The following is a 20,390-nucleotide window of genomic DNA, read 5'->3' on the forward strand; positions in this document are numbered from 1 at the left end:
AAAATCTACTATTTGTGCAAGTACGTTAGTGGACCAGCTAAGAAGGCTGTTGAAAACTATTTCCTGTTAGGCACTGAGGCTGCTTATAAAGCACCATGGGAAGTTTTAGATGAGAGATTTGAAAACTCTTTTCTTATTGTCAAAGCCTTTAGAGATAAACTTAGTGCATGGCCTAGAATTGGCTCCAAGGACAGTTTAGAACTTAAGTGTTTGTAGACTTCCAGCGTAGCTGTGAAGCTGCTGAAAGCCAGATTAAGGGTCTACAGGTCCTTAATGACTATAATGAGAATCAAAAAAATCCTCTCTAAGCTTCATGATGGGCTGACTTCAAGGTGGAACAGAAAGGTCTCGATGATAGAAGAGAAGACTTCCAAGCTTAGCCAGTTTGTGCAGTTTCTCATAAGGGAGGCCAGGATTGCATGTAATGTTGTGATTTCACTCCATGCCTTGAAACAGTGTGATGGAGAAGGCCAAAGCACAGTGGCCGGGGTGGGTATCTTGCTGTCTGTGCGTTGGAGTTTTTCCCAATGGGAGAGAGGAACAGGTCCTGTGCTTTTGGTTCAAGAAAAGGGTCCTGACAGTTGTCTGTGTGCCGAATGACAGTTCAGAGTACCCGGCTGTCTTGGAGTCCCTGAGTGGGCTGCTTGAGGTTGCTCCACCTGGGGCCTCTTATATCTTATTGAGAAACTTGGGTGCTCATGTGGGCAATGACATGAGCACCCAAATAAGGGCTATGGTTACCGTGATCATTTACAAATATCTCTAAATCACAGAAAATACTAAAAACTCTTAAATTTTTTATCGCATAAAAGTGATTTTTGAGTAGAAATAAAAAGATGGTTTTTGCACTAGGATTTGTAGTGGTCTGAAACTTACACAGACTGCAATTTTCCTCATTATGACACAATGCCAAATCTTACACTTCAAAACCCTTCGTTTAGGCTGACTGGCATCTGACTATTTAGACCTGTTTTCTCTTGTATTTCCCTGCCTAAGGTTTCTGACCGAAAAGAAGAATCCTGATACAAGCCGCAAGCAAACATGTATATGAATCTACAGCCTGCAGAAAAGAGTGATGCATGCATGCAGTACAGTAACATTCAAAAACACATGGACTGCTCAGGATTAACTGACTAAAACCACAATGCCAGTTGCTGGGATAGATTGTAAAAAAGTACTCTGGATTCACCCCAGTGTCATCTCCCTGGTTTCAGTATGATGGCTAAAAATGATTTGTAGATGGATGGATAGATATCTCTTCACTGATGTCAACATCATAGACTCAGATGATAAATGGTAAATGATCTGATTGGTATATAGTGCTTTTCTACTCTCCAAGAGCACTCAAAGCGCTTTATATAACATGCCCCATTCACATATTCATACAAGCACTTTCTCCTATTCTGAAGTGCATTGTATTTAACATTCACACACACATTCATGCTTCAATTGATACATCGAAGAGCAACTTGGGGTTAGGATCTGGGTCAATAATGAAGAAAATTGTTGTCCTTCGCATGATTAAAAAAAACCTCTGATCATTCTGGCAAAACCTCACAAAATAACTAAAGTTGTATCTTTGCTGAAAGCCACACATCTTCATGATCGCAAAGAAACAGTAAACATGATAAGCATTTATGAGCTTTCAGCACACAACAAAACTGCAAATACAGTGGACATATAGATCATGTGGACAACTGCTGCTGTTTGCAAGAACTGGAGGACACTTTGAAATAACTGTAAATTTGTTACCTGATCAAATTTTTTTAGCTATACATATTTCAAAAAATTAAAAAAACATAAAACTTATTAACAAATCATATAAAAAAAAACATTTCATTCACAAAGAGATGAATTTCATTCCTTTGTGTGTGTGTGTGTGTGTGTGTGTGTGTGTGTGTGTGTGTGTGTGTGTGTGTGTGTGTGTGTGTGTGTGTGTGTGTGTGTGATATGATGTAAGTGCTCTATGTGATTTGATTTTTATTAAGCTATTTCCAAGGTCACAAACAGAATTTTAGGCTTGCAGACTAATGTTAAAGTTTAACTTTTTCTAACTGCAAGTATGCTTGTATACCATCTGTAGGAGGGACAATGGGTTGGCCCTGCTATAATTTTCTTGAGCAACTGTGTGTTCAGAGGCCCAGGCTGACTGGCTGCCTATGCACCATCCCATTAGTTAAGTAGTTGTGAGGCATTGTGGGGATCAGAGAAGGACAGTCATCAATCAATCATTTCACAGAATTACTTGATTTGTAAACACAGTAGGGTTCTGAGACATTATGGTAAATGGCCTTCTTCCGATATTGCACTTTTCTACTCAAAGCACTCTATACAAGATAAGCAATTTCTTTCTGTGCTTAAGTGCTTCCTATCTACCATCCTAACAACATAGCTAGGATGATTGGGATGGGTATAAAAAAACAGAACTAAGTTAACCGCAATCTGCAATCTACTGACATCCAGTGGTGAAAATTTTACACACCATAACATCAGTGAACTCAGGAACACCGCATGCAGAACACCGTTCCAGAAACATATTTTTGAGGTCAGACACTGATGATGGATGAGCTTGAAGTCTCTGCTCTAATTCATCCCAAAGGTGTTCTGACGGGCAGAGGTCAGGACTCAGGGTGGAGCCCAACTCCACAAAAACAACCCCACGTCATGAGCCCCGCTCCACCAAACTTTACACTTTGCACAATGCAGTCAAACAAGTACCATTTTCCTGCTAACTGCCAAAAGCAGACTCATCTATCAGATTGCGACATGGAGAAGCGTGAGCCCGGGGTAACAAGCACTGAGTTATCTAAGAACTGTCTTCTGTTCACAAAAGGAATCTACACTTCCAACTGCAAACATGTCTTGAACACACACACACACACGTACACCAACATATACTTTTATGGTATTACATAGATGTGCTTGTCTGTCAAATTAAACTGTTATATTCAAATGGGCTCAATCTCAAAAAATGTTATTGTTTGACAGTAGTTTATCTATATTGCCTCTTTCATATCAGATTTTGTATGTTAACTGAATTGTTTTGTGTCCTTTCTTAAACCGATGGTGATTTGCTAATAGGGTCATTTTGTCTCAACTCAAACAATTTTTAGAATTTTTCCTGGTCCTTCCAACCATGAAATTAAATCAGGATCTGTCATCAGGGAAATGTACCACAAAAAATTCTAGGTATGGTCTAGTTAAATTATATTATTAAAAAAACTTATTTAAGATAAGATAAGATAAGATAACTCTTTATTGTCATTGCACAGTCATACATAGTACAGTAGTACAATGAAATTGGAAAAACTGTCCTACGTCGGCACTACATATAACACAACACGACACGATATGACACATCACAACGTAACAAACAACACAACACAGTATATTAACTTAGTATAAAAAAAGAAGAATAAGTGTATGTGTATTGCACACTGTTATTATTGCACATTAATTATTATTGCACCTTGTTATAAATATAAATATTATTGTTATCGTTTTAAACATTGTTACCTCCCCCTAAAAAGTCCAGGGAGGTATCCAGTCAGGTCAGCTATTTACATTGATCAGGGCTATTGCCCTGTTGTAAAAGCTGTCCTTGAGTCTATTTGTTCGGGACCTCAGCAGCCTGCACCTCCTGCCAGACGGCAGCAGCTTAAACACCCGGTGTCCTGGGTGTGTGCAGTCCCGTAGGATGCTGCGTGCCCTCTTGAGACAGCGAGTGCTGTACAGGTCCTTCAGGGAGGGAAGAGGATGTCCAATGATTTTTGGGGCCATGTTGATGACCCTCTGGAGTGCCTTTCTGTGTGCTGTGGTGCAGCTGGAGAACCACACACCGATGCAATATGTCAGCACACTTTCAATGGAGCAGCGGTAGAAGACGGTCAGCAGCTCCTTCTTCAGGTCCATTTTTCTGAGGATTCTCAGAAAGTGGAGACGCTGTTGGGCCTTCTTTAAGACCGCAGAGGTGTTAGAGCTCCATTGGAGGTCCCATATTTGAGCAAACACCAAAAAGAATTTGAAAAGTACTCTACATGTTTTATTTTGTCCATTCGTCCATTGTCTTCTGTGTATCCTTAATAGGGTCATAACTATAAACCATTCAGAAAAAATTACCAAATGTTTTGCAGTGTGGCGGTCCACGTCCATGTTGATTTCTTGTCTATGGAATCAATTTCTGTTACTGTCAGTCTCCTGAAAATTACAATACCACTACAATACAATACTAACTGGCAAGAGAAAATATTTTGTGAATGAAACATAATTCATTATTATTATTACATGAATGCCTATACTTTCATTGATATTTGGAAAAATATAAAATATAAAATATTTTTTACTACTACTGTATAGTTAAGAGTTTAATGATAATGTATTATCATATATTATTGCTTATTTATTTTTACAGTATCCACTAGAACAGCGGCATATGGAGCCTCTTGCAGAAAGGCAGAGAGGATGACAGTCATCATCCTGGCAAACTAACCACAAAATATCAAAGTTAACCTAATAATTCAAGAGGAAAATATTCCACATCAGTTTTATATGGACTAACATTACTGTTCTGTTATGAGTTTAAGATTGAGCTTCTTTTAAATGCTTTATATTCAGTTTAATCTTCAGTCGCACTGGGGATTAATAAAGTAAACAATCTCTCTGTATGCCTGTGTAGCTATCTATATTATAAGACATTAAACTGTATTAATTAAATAACAAATAAAATCACAGCTGAGCACCATGTGACATGATTAACTGTTGATATCCGCAGGATTACTAAAATGATTGAAACATGAAGGTGTTTTGGCAAAAAAGCTGGTCAAACATTAAACTGCAAAACTGAAAGTGCTGCTTGAGTCTGAACATTTTCAACTCACCACCAGAAAAAGATGCTGTTCTCCACAATATGTAAATAAGGATAGAGTATAGGCGATATCAGCAGCTGGATCAAAATGAGAATTTTATATCCCCCATAGTTGAGTATAGGCATTCAATCCAAAAGGTCACATGTTGTGGAGAAATAATGTGAATCTTTTGTGCAATCAAATGTTTTATTTTTATTTTAATAGCACAACAAATAATACATTTGTTAATAAATCTTATTCAGACACAAGTTTGCTTGTTGCTTGCTTCCTCACAAACGACCATTTCTGCTCCTTACATTCATCACCCTGAAAACAGCACAGTGAACAAATCATACTGAAACACTGTGTTTATTTCAGTTACAAAAGTTATTTTTATTTTAGGTTTCATGAAACACATATATATTGTTGGCAGGACTTTAGATGAAGGCAGCATGCTGCTCTCAGACTTACACTTAAACTCAAAGGGTCTATAATCTCTAAACTGATATATTTTACAAAGAAATCCTGTCTGGGCAGCGTCTGGATTTGGACTTAAGAGCTCGTTGGCATTTCTAAAACAATAGCAAACCTGCACACCATACATTGTTTTGTTTTTTGTGTGTGCATGTGAAACTTTTCTGTCTTGTGTTGTGTTCATTTATGTCTTTTCTTTTCTCTTTAATGTTTCTGTCCATTATATGTGCAAGAACAAACTTCTGAATCACCTCTTAGTGATAAGTGTCTACAGTTTCCTTTCTCGTTTGGCTCTGGATGAAGGCAGTCGCACTTTTCTCCTCTCCCTCTTCCTTCTCTTTCCTGCTTGGCTTCTCAATGTCCTTGTCTAGTCTCGTCTACTTTTCTACTTTTGCCCTGGATGACTCTCACGGTCTGTTACAACCTAAAAGAGGAATTATGGATTTGAACAACTGGTCCCTGAATGCAATTGACACGCTCTTCTCAACGAGAAGCCTGGGCTTGAGTAAGTCCGAGTGTCCTAGAGGGACGTTCCCCTCTGGATACACAATGGACGGGTGGAGGAACTGGAGGGTCGTGTGCCTGGCGGGACTGTCAATCGAGGACATTGTAGACATCTACCTTTTCGGAACCATGATAACAGGGTTCTTGCTGTTCGGAGTTGGCTTGGCCCTGGCTTATCAAAGATAGCAGAATTGGCTTTCCAAAACCCCACAAGGCTGCCCGCTGTGATGGAAATGATGGGACGGGTCGTGACTTCTCAAAATGGGCTCATTGAACGCAGCACGGATACGATCTTGGAGAAGCTCACGGCAGTCTCTGCTCTCTGAGCACAAGATTGATAACATCTCAGAGAAGCTCTCCAACGGGAGACTGAGAGACCAGTTAGACCAACTGTGAAATTGACATGCAGTTGTTCGCACTAAAGGAAAACCACCATCATTTCATGCAGCTACCATATCGGTGTCAGCTGTGGTCTCAAGGCTGGAGCTGATACGTATGTATGTTCGGGGGGTCCAATTTCACTGCAGATGTAAACATTGCATGTGACAAATAAAAGGCTTGATTGAATAGCTTCAGACTTATGTTCAAAGAAAAGAAAAGAAGCCCTCAAACCTCTACTCTACTTTATGTGTTCATTTAATGAGCGAGTTCACTTTGTTTCTCTCTTCTCTCAAACGTCTAATCTCTCCTCCTCCTCTTCCTCTGTGTTTTATTCAGTCGTACCGTTTACAGCAGCGAGCAGGGCTTCTTCTTGACCTTGGCGGGCTGAGGGCAGAGGACGGCACGAATGGCCTCATCAAACACAGTCTTCAGACCACGCTGGGTCAAGGCTGAGCACTCCAGGTATTTGACTGCATCTATACATGCGAAGACACATATATGTTAATAAAAGAAGAGAAAGAACTACAAAGACAAAGTAAGAGAAGAAAGGTTTGCTGGTAGTGGAGAAGAATAAGTTCAACTTTCAAAGAACACTATAGTCAACTACAGCTACTATACTTTTACTGTGATGCCAGGAAATGAGGGGAATAACAAAAATTTGCAGAGGCAGTCAGGCTACAAAGTTCTCTAGCATCTTCATCTGCTAGTTTCATATCTTCACTGGTGAGGAGAGCTTCAAATCTTAAAGTGCTTTTCAAGCAAATAAAGTAAGAGTGACTGACCTATCTCCTTAGCCAGAGCTAGGCCCTGTGGATAGGTGATAGGCGCCAGCTTCTTGTCCTTCAGTTTCTCAATGGTATCCTTTTCATCCCTCAGATCCAGCTTAGTGCCAACCAGGATGATGGGCGTGGAGGGGCAGTGGTGACGGACCTCAGGGTACCACTGGCAGAATACAGAGTAAAGGAAAACTAAATAAGAGGCAAGAAAGGGGAACACGCAAAATCAAGGAACGTGTTAGAGGCAAAAAACAGAATCAAAGGTGGAGGGAGATGAAGCTCTGATGCCAGGTGTTACAGAAAGGTGGATGAAGGCATGAAAAACAAATGATATGCTGTAGCTATTAAAGATGAGAGAAATACATCATCCAACTTTCACCCACAGCATCAATCATTCATTCACATCAATTATTAGACCTGTTTAGGCTTTTTCTCCATTTTGTAATCCAAGTACCTATTTTTTTTCTCTATAATAAATTACTGCTTTTGTTCTGTTTGTTCTTTTTTACATTTTGTTCCTCGGCAGCTGAGAGACAGGCCTCATAAAAAACAGCCAAAACTCACCTTAGCTCTGACGTTCTCATAGGATGCCGGGCTAACCAGGGAGAAGCAGATTAGGAAAACATCCTGGATGGAGAGACAAGGAGACAAAGAATTAGAATAGCTGCTGCAGTTTTAATTAGCTGACATGTTATACAAGTTCTGTCTCTGTAACTTTATGTCCATTAGTTACTGTGTGTGCCTGTGTGAGTCTGTACCGTCTGTGGCTAGGACAGTGGGCGGAGCCTGTCATAATCTTCCTGTCCAGCTGTTTCCCAGAGGCCCAGGTTGACCGGCTTGCTGTCCACCATCACAATATTTGTCGAATCTGTGGGGAGAGTAGAGAAGGTCAGCGATCAGCCAACAAGTCATAGGCAACCTTTCATTTCATTGGTTATTCATTCATTCAACAATCTTTCAATTCACTGATTGTTTAACCAGTGAAACTCCTGTAATGGAGAAAAAAACAGGACCATACTTGAAATACCACTGTTCACAAAAACATTAACCAACAACATTACTTTGGTTAGTTTGACACAAAAGCCATCCTAACCATGTCTAGTAAGAGAGAATAATACATAATAAGGCAGGGCTGCCCCCGTGTGGTCTCATAGTAGAATAACAGTTTAATTTCTCATTTTTAAAAACTTGAGAAATTTCATCCAAAATGTATTCAGGCTCAAATGAAACTGATAACACAAATGTTTGCAGACACAGATGTTTTTTTTACAGAAAGAAAGAGACTAGTGTACCAGATTAATCCTGTTTTATGGCCTGTCCGAGGTCTACCCCGCCCTTTGCCTAATGACAGCTGGGATGGGCTTCAGCCTCCTTAATGACCCAGTAGTTAAAAAGATGGATGGATTTCCTGAAATAGAAAAGTCACTGAAATAACGTTAACTGTCAAACATAGAACAACTATGACAAACAGTCAACACTATCTGAGATCCTGCTGGTGGTTAGGGAGGATATACGTGATTCTGTTTGTTGTTTAAACATATTTATAGAGTTAAGAGTTCAGATTGCTGGAAGAACAACATTCACGCAGTCTGATTGCTGTTTTTCTCCCAAAATGTAGAAACACCTGCTAACCATGGCACACTCTGCTTTTCCATTAGGTCTGTGCAAATACTACTTAAGTACACTCATCCTCCTGTGCCATTAGTGATATTAACAGAGTGTATTTTTTGACATATATAATATAGTTAGTATAGTTATTATACTAGCCGTAGCTGCCCCGCTTATTTTAGACATTCACAATAAAAAAGTAAGCGATAATATTTCAATATCAAACGTCATAATTAAGGTCAACATCTAAATAATGCTGTGTACAGACTCACACAGGTGTTAAATTACAGCATAAACTTACCTTAGACCTTCCTCCGTCATTCTCCTCCTAATTGTGCTCGGAGACACAGAAAACATATCGGCAATTACCCCGATGGTTATCCAGGACAGCACTAAAGTCCTGAGTGCTGCAGCCGGGATTTCAAGACGTGGACGACCAACATTTGAAGACTGTTCTTCCTCGGCGTATTCCAAACGAACACGGTGCTGAATTGATCTTAAACTTTCGACAATGCTGTCATCGATGCTAACATCTTGAAGAGCAATTATCATCCCAAGCATTTCAGAAACATCATCTAAACGACTCAAAACAGTATCTACAGGTAAATGATCCCTCTCTATCTGATCTGCTAAAATGAGCAGAATTGACTGAAGTTCACACCAGTCCGCCATCCTCCCTGACCTTTGACCTAGCACGTTTTTGCTACCTGTGGCAGCCGTCCGCGGAGCAGGTATCCAGGAAAACTAGTCGATAGTAAACGATCAGCCAATAGGCGCAAAAGTCAAGCCCACTTGTTGTGTGCCCACCTTATTACTAAATTAGGCAGAGCACTCTGAATTGAATCAGGACATAAAGCACGGTCTTTATGTTGCTTTATTGAACACTGTCCATCTTACAACTAGCCACTTAACGGGGCTTCCTTCGGACAACCACATCCGGTTCAAAGGTCATCACATTAAGACATAGCCATATCAATACATGACATCCCCCTTTTCCTTAGATTCAAACTTTAGTTGTAATAACTTTGATGTCTTTTTTTCCCCAACATTGAACATTCTTCTTGTCTTACTTTCTAACAATTATATAATCTAAATGTCTCACCACACATGTACCTTTCTTTTTTCAATATATACATGTCGAAATACACATATGAACTTGAAACTTGCCAAATGTAAGTTACCTCTTCACCTTAACATATTATAGTTCATTTCACCACAAAATCACGAAACCTCTCGGGTATCTTTTTAGCCCTCTGTGATCTACTTGGTCTCTCTGGCCCCTGGGAGCCCTCTTGTGGTGTTGGAGTGAAGGTGTCAGTCTTTGTGGGTGTTTCACCTTCCTCCCTTTCAGGTATTGTGTCATAGTGTCCTTCTCTGGTCTCATTTGTCTCGTATTTCTTCACATGTGTGGTATTCCGGTGATAGCGAGCTCCTGTTGGTGATTCAATAATGACTTGGTTTCCAGTTCTGCTTACAACTTTGTGTGGTGTTGCGTTGAATGGTGTTGTAAACTTGTCCACTTTGTCTTGTTGAACCAGCACTGTGTCTTCCTATTTTTATTTATTTTTATTTTATTTATTTTTATTTTTATTTTTCTTTTATTTTTCTGAAATTACACACGTTAGCAACCGTAACGTGTGTAATTCCAGAAAAATAACAATCTCACCTGTCCTAAGGTTATTTTTCTCACCTCCTATCACTTCCTGTTCCAACACATGGTTGTGTTTTTGTGTAGCTTATCTGGATAGCCGAAATAACTAAAAACTTATAGATAACTTCTTATTTCATAGTTTAATCTTCACTTTTTTCATCCGAAGCACACTCTCTTGTATTCACTCCCTGTATTTTTAGGAATTCGCTACCTTAGCTTAGCTAAGCCAAATAACACACACCAATTAGTTAAACTACATGAATGTCTCAAAGCCATAAAGACCTGGATGACCTCTAATTTCTGCTTTTAAATTCAGATAAAACTGAGGTTATTGTACTCGGCCCTTAAAATCTTAGAAATATGGTATCTAACCAGATTCTTACCTTGGCCTCCAATAACGCTGTGAGGAACCTTGGAGTGAATTTTGACGAGGACATGTCCTTCATTGCACATATTAAACAACTATGTAAGACTGCTTTCCTCGATTTGAGCAACATCTCTAAAATTAGAAATATCCTGTCTCAGAGTGAAGCTGCAGTTATTACTTCCAGGTTGGACTACTGTAATTCATTATTATCAGGATGTCCTAAAAACTCCCTGAAAAGCCTTGTAGTACCATATCACCCTATTAGAGCACTTCACTCTCACACTGCAGGCTTACTTGTTGTTCCTAGAGTATTTAGAAGTAGAATACGAGGGACAGCCTTCAATTTTCAGGCCCCTCTTCTGTGGAACCAGCTTCCTGTTTGGACAGACACTATCTCTACTTTTAAGATTAGGCTTAAAACTTTCCAAAATATATAATTAGGGCTGGACCAGGTGACCCTGAATCCTCCCTTAGTTATGCTGCAATGCGGTGGGCTGCTGGGGGATTCCCATGATGCACTGAGTATTTCTTCTTCAGTCACCTTTCTCACTCACTATGTGTTAACAGACCTCTCTGCACTGAATCATACTTGTTATTAATCTGTCTCTCTTCCACAGCATGTCTTTATCCTGTCTTCCTTCTCTCACCCCAACCGGTCCCAGCAGATGGCCCCGCCCCTCCCTGAGCCTGGTTCTGCTGGAGGTTTCTTCCTGTTAAAAGGGAGTTTTTCCTTCCCACTGTCGCCAAAGTGTTTGCTCAACTGAAAGGCAGTTGTTAGAGGGTGAATGGCAGGAACACTGTGTCTGCTGCCTCTTCTCTTGCCTCTGTGTATCAGTGAGTATTCAACAACAGTTTCTATATTTAACTGCAGGTTCTTACTGCATAATTCTGTCTGTATAATATGAAAATGATTCAATGCATCGAGTTATGCCAAACCTCACAGAAACTGTGCATGGTGGGTATTCTGAATTGCTGCTCGGCACATATATGCAGACCACAGTCAGAGCCTTACCCTCTGCTGCTTGAAGTCACACAGAGGTAACCCACTCGCTCTCTGTCAGCACGCAGTTGCAGACTCGTGAGCGAGGTTTTTTTTTTCTTTTGTTTTGCTCTTCTACTCTTAAGAGCTCCATTAGCCACACAGAGGGCACAATATGTTCTGCATTGCTTCTCAAAGTTAGCATTGGTTAGTGATCATGAGCTGTTTTAGGTTTATAAATCATTGGTTTACACCATATTCCTCTGAATTAATGTCACAAATTGACAAACTGACAGTGAGATACAGTGAAGCGTGTAGAAAATGTAATTCAAATCAGAGCACGAGCAGAACAAGAGCATGAAGCTGAGATCAAACTTCATTTGCTTCCATCTATAAGGTGCAGGTCACTGAGGTCTTCTGACAGAAACCTGCTGGTGGTTCCTCGTTCTAGGCTGAAAACTAAAAGAGACTAAGTGTGTCTTCAAGGCTGTTGGCTGATAATCTATGGAATGCACTAATATTACATTTGATCTCTGCGGTCTGAATATTTGAAAGAGCAGCTCTACTTATTTGTACACGCTTAATTTTAGGTAGTGGATATTATTATTGTCTTTTAATGTTTGTATTTATTTTTTATTGATTATTATTGTGAAGCACTTTCTCTATAGAAACATTTTACCTTCATTTCCCTTCTGTCACTTTATGAAAGCCAAAAGCAAAAAGAGACGATAAGTAACTTTGCATAAATGTGTGGAGCTTTGCAGCTTTGCAGTTGATAAAGCTTCATAATGACACTATGTGACTATGCAGTGTCCAATATTCAAACTGAAATGCAGTCATTAGAGAGTGAATGGCAGCAACACTATGTGTGGTGCCTCTTCTCTTTTCTCTGTGTATCAGCGAGTGTTCAGCTACAGTATCTATATTTAATGGCTCTGGTGTTCACTGCGTGGTTCTGCCTTACTTCTGAGAGCAGATATTTTACAGGTACAAAGAAAAACTGGCAGTGACCTGGTGGGGCGGGGGATTCCTCTTTCAGGTGTGACGGCGAACACAGAGGTCGCTCTGCAAAAGAGAGTCATTGGAGGTGATGAATGTGAGCGACAGTATCATGTACAGCTCAGAGCAGTTTATCCACATGGACCTTCCAGCTTGTGTGGAGGCTCTTTGATCAGCGACCGCTGGATTCTGACTGCAGCTCACCGTCTGAAGCCAGGAGGGTGAGGAGATCAGAGCAGCAACTAAAACTTGTTAACCCAAGGAATGTCTAGTAGCCATGTTTTTGCTATTCAGTAAAAAGTAAAATACATTCAGACAAGATGAGAAATAGAATATGGTGACCATCAGTAATCATGTTTTATGTTTGCTGTGCACATGCAGGACCATGTTTGCAAATCTAAGTGTGCATCAAGGGGGTCCGAACAAGAAGTGCAGATAACAGCAGAAGCTGAGATCTATACAGACAAAGACACCAGCACAGGCAGAGTTCATGACATCATGCTGCTGCAGCTACTAGCAGCTCTGATATCCAACCTATAAAACTACCTGACTGTGAGTTGTGGATGTTTCTGCTTCAGGTTCATGTGTTCTGACAGATACTGACACGTCGTGCTAACTTCAGTTTTAGATTCAAATGATACTTTGATGTTCCTGTGGCTCAAAGTTTCTTGCTTTGAAGTTTTTTTTCTTAAAGTTTCTTCTTGACCTGAGCTCTGTGCTGTGAAGTGAGTTCAGCATATGTAGAATATATTTCCTTTATCTTATCCCAACAGTGGGAATCAAATACTCACAGGAAGCTGCTTATCAATTGAAAGCCCTGGTTATCAAGTTAACCAGGGCTTTCAATCCTAACGGATGTGGATAAATTATACTGGCAGTGCAGGTTTTAAAAAGGAAGATAAAACTGTAATATTAGAAAAATATGAAGGGTTTAAATGCATAATACAGACTGAAGGTAACAGCTGCTGCAGAAAAACCAGTGTTGTGTGTGTGTGTGTGTGTGTGTGTGTGTGTGTGTGTGTGTGTGTGTGTGTGTGTGTGTGTGTGTGTGTGTGTGTGTGTAAAATTGCTGTAGGGTAGCTTAGTAGTAAAAGCGCAAGCACTTCAGATGCTTTGTTCAATAAGACTGGATGAAATCTATATCAATAAAGTCTAGCCCATTTGGAGACAAGCAAGAAAGACAGCAAAAATCCTGACTGACATCACGGCCTATCATTACACAGGAGAATCTGATGGATCATTAATCAAGTATTTCATTTAATTAATGTTTGAAAGACAGTTTCAGCTTTTATTCTGTCAGCTACAAACTTTCTGCTGTTTATTAGTTTAAGAGAAAATAAAACTTAATATAACAACAGAATTTAAACATAGGCTGCAAACTGAAAAATGTCTATGAAAAAATGCTATTGAAGAATTTTAGCCCCTCCCACTGTCCATGTAGTACAGTAGGAGGGTCTAAAGTTGAAAGTTTCAAGGGATCTTCCAGGAATGGTGATGCTGCTTTTCTGGACAAATGATCTCTAAACTTGAACTTAACCAGAGGGATATAGTACAAAGAAAATTTAACAAGGCTTGGCTTACTTTGTGTTAGCTGGCTTGAGAAAACGTAAAACACCAGTCAGTGTCACGCCGCCGGGTATATCAACTTCTCTTTTAAGCTGTGCTTTCTGCTTCATGCTCCGTGCCCACGCATGTAACAAGGGCTGCTACAAGGCCCTTTAAAACAGGAAGTAGCATGTGCTGCAGTGAGCTTGAATGGTGTCCCAATGCGCTGAGCAAGCACAGTGCAAGATATATGTCGAGTGAGTTTGCATGATCCCTCAGCTCACAGCTGCATTTATTAAACATTCAAAATACAGAAAGATTTTATAAACCTGGGAAACTGTATTTCTGTCTTGCAGGGAGACTCTGGTGGAGGAGTGGTTCATAATGGCAGGATTTATGGGGTCTCTTCTTTTGTGGGAGATCTGGACTTTGTATGCAGAGCACCGGCTGCCTTCATGGACCTCTGTGATCCTGAGTATGCAGATTGGATCAGGAAAACTATCAACCCATAAAAAGCTGTGAGGTGTGGATAACTGTAAACAAGCTGAAATAAATAATCTTTTAGAGTTTAGCTTTGGTTTCTTTTATTCTGTTTGATATAAGCAGTAGAGGATTTCAGAATTTCTGTGTTATTTGCCAAAAGACGTTTTTTCAGCTGCACCCACACACAGTTTCTTTAGATAACTTCAACTGCAGAAAGTAAAAACTCAGCATTAAGTTTCAAATGCAGTTTTAAAGATAATGATAATATGGAGTCCCTGAAGAAAACACCCGTCAATAGAAAAAGCTGCAAAATCCTGCAAAATGTAACAGAAGTTGAATAAAACACAACGGAAATAGAAAAAAATAAATGCAACAAGGCTGAAAAACTGAACAAACAAACAAAAAACAAACACAAATTACAACAGAAATAATAACAACGATATAAAAAAAATAAAATAAAGTAGAAAAAAAACATTCTCATCCTAAAACTTGGTGACAAAGTGGAATATGGTAAGGAAACACTCACTTAAGTGCTGTCATTACTCAAAGGTTCCTGATAATCATGCATGAAGTGATTTCTGGAGGGGAATGAAACTTAACTGAACTGCTCCCTGTGACATTTTGACCTGTCAAACGCAGGCGTAACTCCTGTTATTCATTGTTGTATTGCAGGTCTGCTGTGCACGACGTCTGTGAATCTGAGTAATTTGGTACAGATGAAGGAATAAGACTGCTCAGATGCTTTGGGTGTCACGTAATGATCCCTCAGGTTTGGGTGTCTTTGGTGCCCTTTGATTTCAATCTACCTGCACATTGAACAGAAATCCTGCCATGACAGAACACACTAATGCCTTTTCAAGGGAGAACCGATCCTAATCTGAGCTGTCAGCCCCAAGTTCTCTGCAGTCATCAAATCAAGCATAATCTGGTTTGAACAGGCTCCCTGCCTCACTGCAAAAGCCTTTTTACCAGCTGCTGTTTGACAAATTGCAAAGCCTCTGAAGAGACTTTAGAAAGGGGGAAAAAGGATACGAAGAAAAAGCTGAACAAAAAGCTATCCATGCACTGTTTAACATTTCACTTGGAGTTTATTGACTGTATTCTATCTGTGGATTGCATTATAGCTTCTCTGAGAGCTTTGCTCCCTGAAGATTTTATGATCTGTGAACGCTGAGTCTCTCTTGTGGCTGTAAACCAGTCTGCTCAGCATGGCAGAGTTTCTCTCCATTTTTTTGAATCACCTTTGCTCAGTTGTGCTCCTAACTGATCTCCTGAGTTTGGCTGTATTCCTGGACTTTGCCCTTTCGTTACTCTTCAGTCTCTTTGACACACAGGCTGCCAAATTTGAAATAACATTTTTAGTTTTGGAAAAAGAAGAGCGTGTCTAGCAAATTCTTGCACATCCTTGTTCTTAAATAGCACTTTTCTACTCAAGCACTCAAAGTACTTTATACACCTCATTCACCCATTCATACAAGCACTTTTCTGTACCTAAGTTCTTTCTATCTAACATTCATACTCTGATGGACACATGAAAGAGCAGTTTGGGGTTCAGTATCGTGTCCAAGGATACTTTGAGATACAGATCAGATCAGGCAGCGATCGAACCTCCAACCTTCTGATCGGTACTAATTGGACGTTTGCTGCTGCACATGTAGCATCACAGCTTAGAAGATGGTGGTGTGGAAATGTGTTTCCCATTAACAATTGACTAAGAAACTCTTAGTCAAGGGTTAACGTCACTAATGTCAGTATTTTCACTGACTCTAAAAAGGCACTGATCTTCATTAGATTAGATCAACATTGTGCCTTAAACCTGAGCTGTACAGGAAAATAGATTTCTGATACACATGTACATAAACAAATAAAGAGAGATGTTTCCCACCTGCTGAGAAGACAACAAATGCATAACCTGATTACCACCATTAATCTCACATCAACTGATTTCTGGCACCTATAAGTGAGATTGAGTTCACTGTCCTGCTGTCTTGGCCTTTAGGAGAACACAGTGAGACAGATGAAGCTTGCACCAGATGGTGGAAACACAATGATCGTGGTCTTAGACACAGCATCCACACTCTGTACATGATAGTGTGTGTGTGGTGCTGTTTGCAGGAACTTGATGAGGCTTTGCTTAAGTGGAAATCCACTGATGTTCAAGCCCCAGGGAAGTGGGCGGGGGGATAGGACCTCTGGGGCCCTCTTCCTGATGGAGCCCTACCTGACTCCTTTCACTGCTAAAGCAAGAATGGTGCCACAGCTCATTGAAACAATACTTCATTTCATCAGAATCATCAAATGATTGTGTTAAAAACAACCGCCCAGTGTACTTGCATGGCAAACATCGTGATTAGATATTCAAGAAGAGCCTCTTAAAGATGAAGGTCTGTGTCTCTTGACCTAAACACATAATCCAGTTAAATCTGATTTATGTTCATTAATGCCCCTCACACTGTAACTTAAAGTAATAAATCGGTCACTGATTAATTACAGAAGTACGTCTGTGAGCATAAAGATGTAAGCCTTGGACCATCAGGATAAAATGTGGTTGGGAAACTTAACAAGCTTTGATAAAACTTCATCAGTAGCTCAAGCAAGACCTCAAAACCTTCGATCACCACGGGTGGTTAGCAGACTGTGGTTGTACCATGCAGCCTAACAACATGCAGTAAATTGCAGGTTAAAGCAGTCTGCTTACACATTGTTAAACGAGGGAAGGGAACTAATGTGGCCATCACATTACCCTTTTGTCCCATTTCATCCCAGGACTTGATTCAATTGCTGCTCACTTTCTACAGTATTTAAAACTGATCAGTAGGACCTGAAACTGCAAACATTCAAACATTCAGGCCAACAATCAGTTGGTGAACATATTAATCTACTACAATTAGCAAAAATGAATAAATAAACAGAAGAAAGTTGGAGTGATATCAGAGTCATGCAAGTTTTTGACCAGCAGGTTAAACTCATGCAAATTAGCTTCATCCAGGCTCATGAAAACACTTTCCTGCTTATAAACAGCAGATCATTTGTGTCAGTGTCAGGATGGTTTATATTTGAGCTTTTAGTTCACACAGAACAATTTTTATTAATTGTTTTTAGCGATTACGAAAGTCTGTGAATCCCCAAATTGTTCAGTTGTTCTCTTTGCTCCCCATGAGGTCACTTTCACCATGTGACAAAAACAACACCCCACTCTACACACTCGGGCCACCAGCAACTTTCTAAATCCTCAATAAAAAGCTGACAGGTTGCAATGATGTTCCAAATAACCTATTAAGAAAACCACTAAATACACAGAAAATGTTATGAAAATTGGTTTATTTTATATCTCATAGTTTTAAATGATGCAATAAAAATATGTACAAAACATCACAAACTGTAATATTTTACAAATGCTTACGTCCTGCTGATGCAATGGAGACATCTTCCAGTGACAGTCTTCATCAGTGTGAGTGTGAGGAGGATCCTAAACCCACCGACACAGAAGTGCATGTTCACAACTCCCTCTGTGCAGGCGGGGTCAGGACCCTCCTCACCCTGGGTGAGGAGGGTTGGTGCTGTGGCCAGTCAGATATGAAGTGCTGAGAGTGGATCTTTGGTCCTCTGTGCAGCTCTGTCCACTCTCAGCTGCCCTGCAAAGCAATAACACAAGAAAGACGTCATTTTAACACAAAACAGCATTTTCATTGTTGGTAGCTGCAGTATGTTGTTAAAAAACTATTTTAAACCCAACGTATACACATGAAAAATATAAATAAAGCTAAACCTACAGTGCTGCTGACATAGGATGATGATTTATACCAACTATTGGAAGAATTTTGTCTTCAATACAGTTTGTTGTCAATGTGAGGTGATAACTTACATAGTTGGAACACAGCACCACTCTCCCGTTTTTCACTTGGTCATCCATCCTTCTCATCAGGTTGGTCGGGGTAAGGCTGTCTTCTGGGTGGGGTGTTTGCTCCATCTTGGACGTAACTGGAAGTAATAACAACTAAAAAACTACCTTTAATTCACAATGTAATATTAATATTAATGTCACATATCAAGAAAAAAAGAAATACATTTCACATGTGCGAGTCACATGTTCATATATCTGTAAAAACAAAAACACAAAGGCAAAGTTTAAAAACACGTTCTAACATAAACTAATCAGAGTCACTGTCATCCATGGAAAGGTTAAAAGGCCTCTCCCAGAAACGTCTGACTCCAAAACTACCTGAGGATGTTGAAGGGGCATCAAACTGGTCACTCACCTTGCACCTCTTTGCACTTACCTCTTCGGTGCAGATGTCTTCTCTGCTTCTCTTTTCTGAGGAAGGAGCAGCAGAGAGATCAGCTGAGGAAGCAGATGACAGAGCAGCTGAGGAAGGAGCAGCAGAGGGAGCAGCTGAGGAAGGAGCAGCAGAGGGAGCAGCTGAGGAAGGAGCAGCAGAGGGAGCAGCTGAGGAGGGAGCAGCAGAGAGAGCAGCTGAGGAAGGAGCAGCAGAGAGAGCAGCTGAGGAAGGAGCAGCTGGGGGAGGAGCAGCTGGGGGAGGAGCAGCTGGGGGAGGAGCAGCTGGGGGAGGAGCAGCTGGGGGAGGAGCAGCTGGGGGAGGAGCAGCTGGCGGATCACCAACCTGGGCAACAACTCGAGGGAAGAATGGGGCATTGGCCTGGCCGAAAGGCGGCATGGGGATGGGGGCAGCACCTGGAGCAATAGGACGTTGCCAATCGTGCCAAAACGGCTCTGGAGGGTGCTCCCGGATGAGAGGGGAATCATCTCTCTCATCCATGGTGTCATACCCAGAGTCATCGCTAAGCCAATCCCCCCACTCTTCTGAGTCGCTCCAGTCAGATGAATTGTCAGTCTGTTCACTCACCTCTTCATCGTCTATAGGTAGGTAGGGGGGGTACTCACCATACTCACCTTGCTGTTCACCGTCATCAGCATCTGGTGCTTCATGAGAAGAGGGTGAGGGTGAGAAAGGGATAAAATACCTACCATACTCACCTTGCTGTTCACTGTCATCAGCATCTGGTGCTTCGTGAGATAAGGGTGAGGATGAGAGAGGGATAAAATACTCACCATACTCACCTTCGCTGATACGCTGGGTATCAGTGTCCTGAGCTTCACCAGAAGAGGTGGTGCTCTGGAGACTGTCATCCAGGATCCTGATGACTTCAGGAAGGCCTTCTTCTGCAGGGCGTTCAACCACATAGTCAAGACGCCCTGTGAGGAAACAATTTTTAAAATAACATTAGGAATGTAATAGACACCCAGTGTTAAAGCAACAGACCTACATCTGTTAGTTTGAGCAGAGGATGAGAGAAAAGCATTTTATGTCAGACTGAATGACACTTCTACTTGTTCAATCTTTAAGTCAAGTTTTTTAATAGAAGACCACCAAACCTCCACCAAGGCAGCTCACTCTGTGTACTTTTAAGGTGACACTATATTGACACTATATATGTCACTGTATTTTGTGTACATTCAATTTGTTTTATTTGTTCTTTGTAAGCCTTTATGCAAACACTATGTTGGAATAGGTAATGGATAATAGGTATTGATTTGTAAATAGCCGGACATGAGTAACTTATTATATAAATATACTACAGTACATTTATAACTAACCATGCAGCTCATTCTCCTGTTTTATTTACAATTCACGATGTCACACATTTTGAAAAAAGCTCATAGGTTAAATATGTGGATGCAAACCATAATGTAACATTTAGACCACATGTACCAATTGCATGTCCTAAATATAAAAAACAAACAAACATATATATATAT

At 40.4% G+C, this 20,390-nt stretch overlaps 1 pseudogene across 1 annotated transcript; it reads right to left on the bottom strand.

The window, feature by feature from the left end:
• Window positions 1-6,152: 6,152 nt before the first annotated feature.
• Window positions 6,153-8,138, bottom strand: LOC308395332 (ras-related C3 botulinum toxin substrate 2-like; annotated as a pseudogene). Its single transcript has 4 exons — window positions 7,738-8,138; window positions 7,544-7,606; window positions 6,986-7,145; window positions 6,153-6,679 (listed from the first exon to the last, which is right to left on the bottom strand). The product of its transcript is annotated as a ras-related C3 botulinum toxin substrate 2-like (transcript).
• Window positions 8,139-20,390: the final 12,252 nt, after the last annotated feature.

The sequence above is a fragment of the Rhamphochromis sp. 'chilingali' genome (assembly GCF_963969265.1).
Source record: "Rhamphochromis sp. 'chilingali' genome assembly, chromosome: 4".
Lineage (NCBI taxonomy): Eukaryota > Metazoa > Chordata > Actinopteri > Cichliformes > Cichlidae > Rhamphochromis > Rhamphochromis sp. 'chilingali'.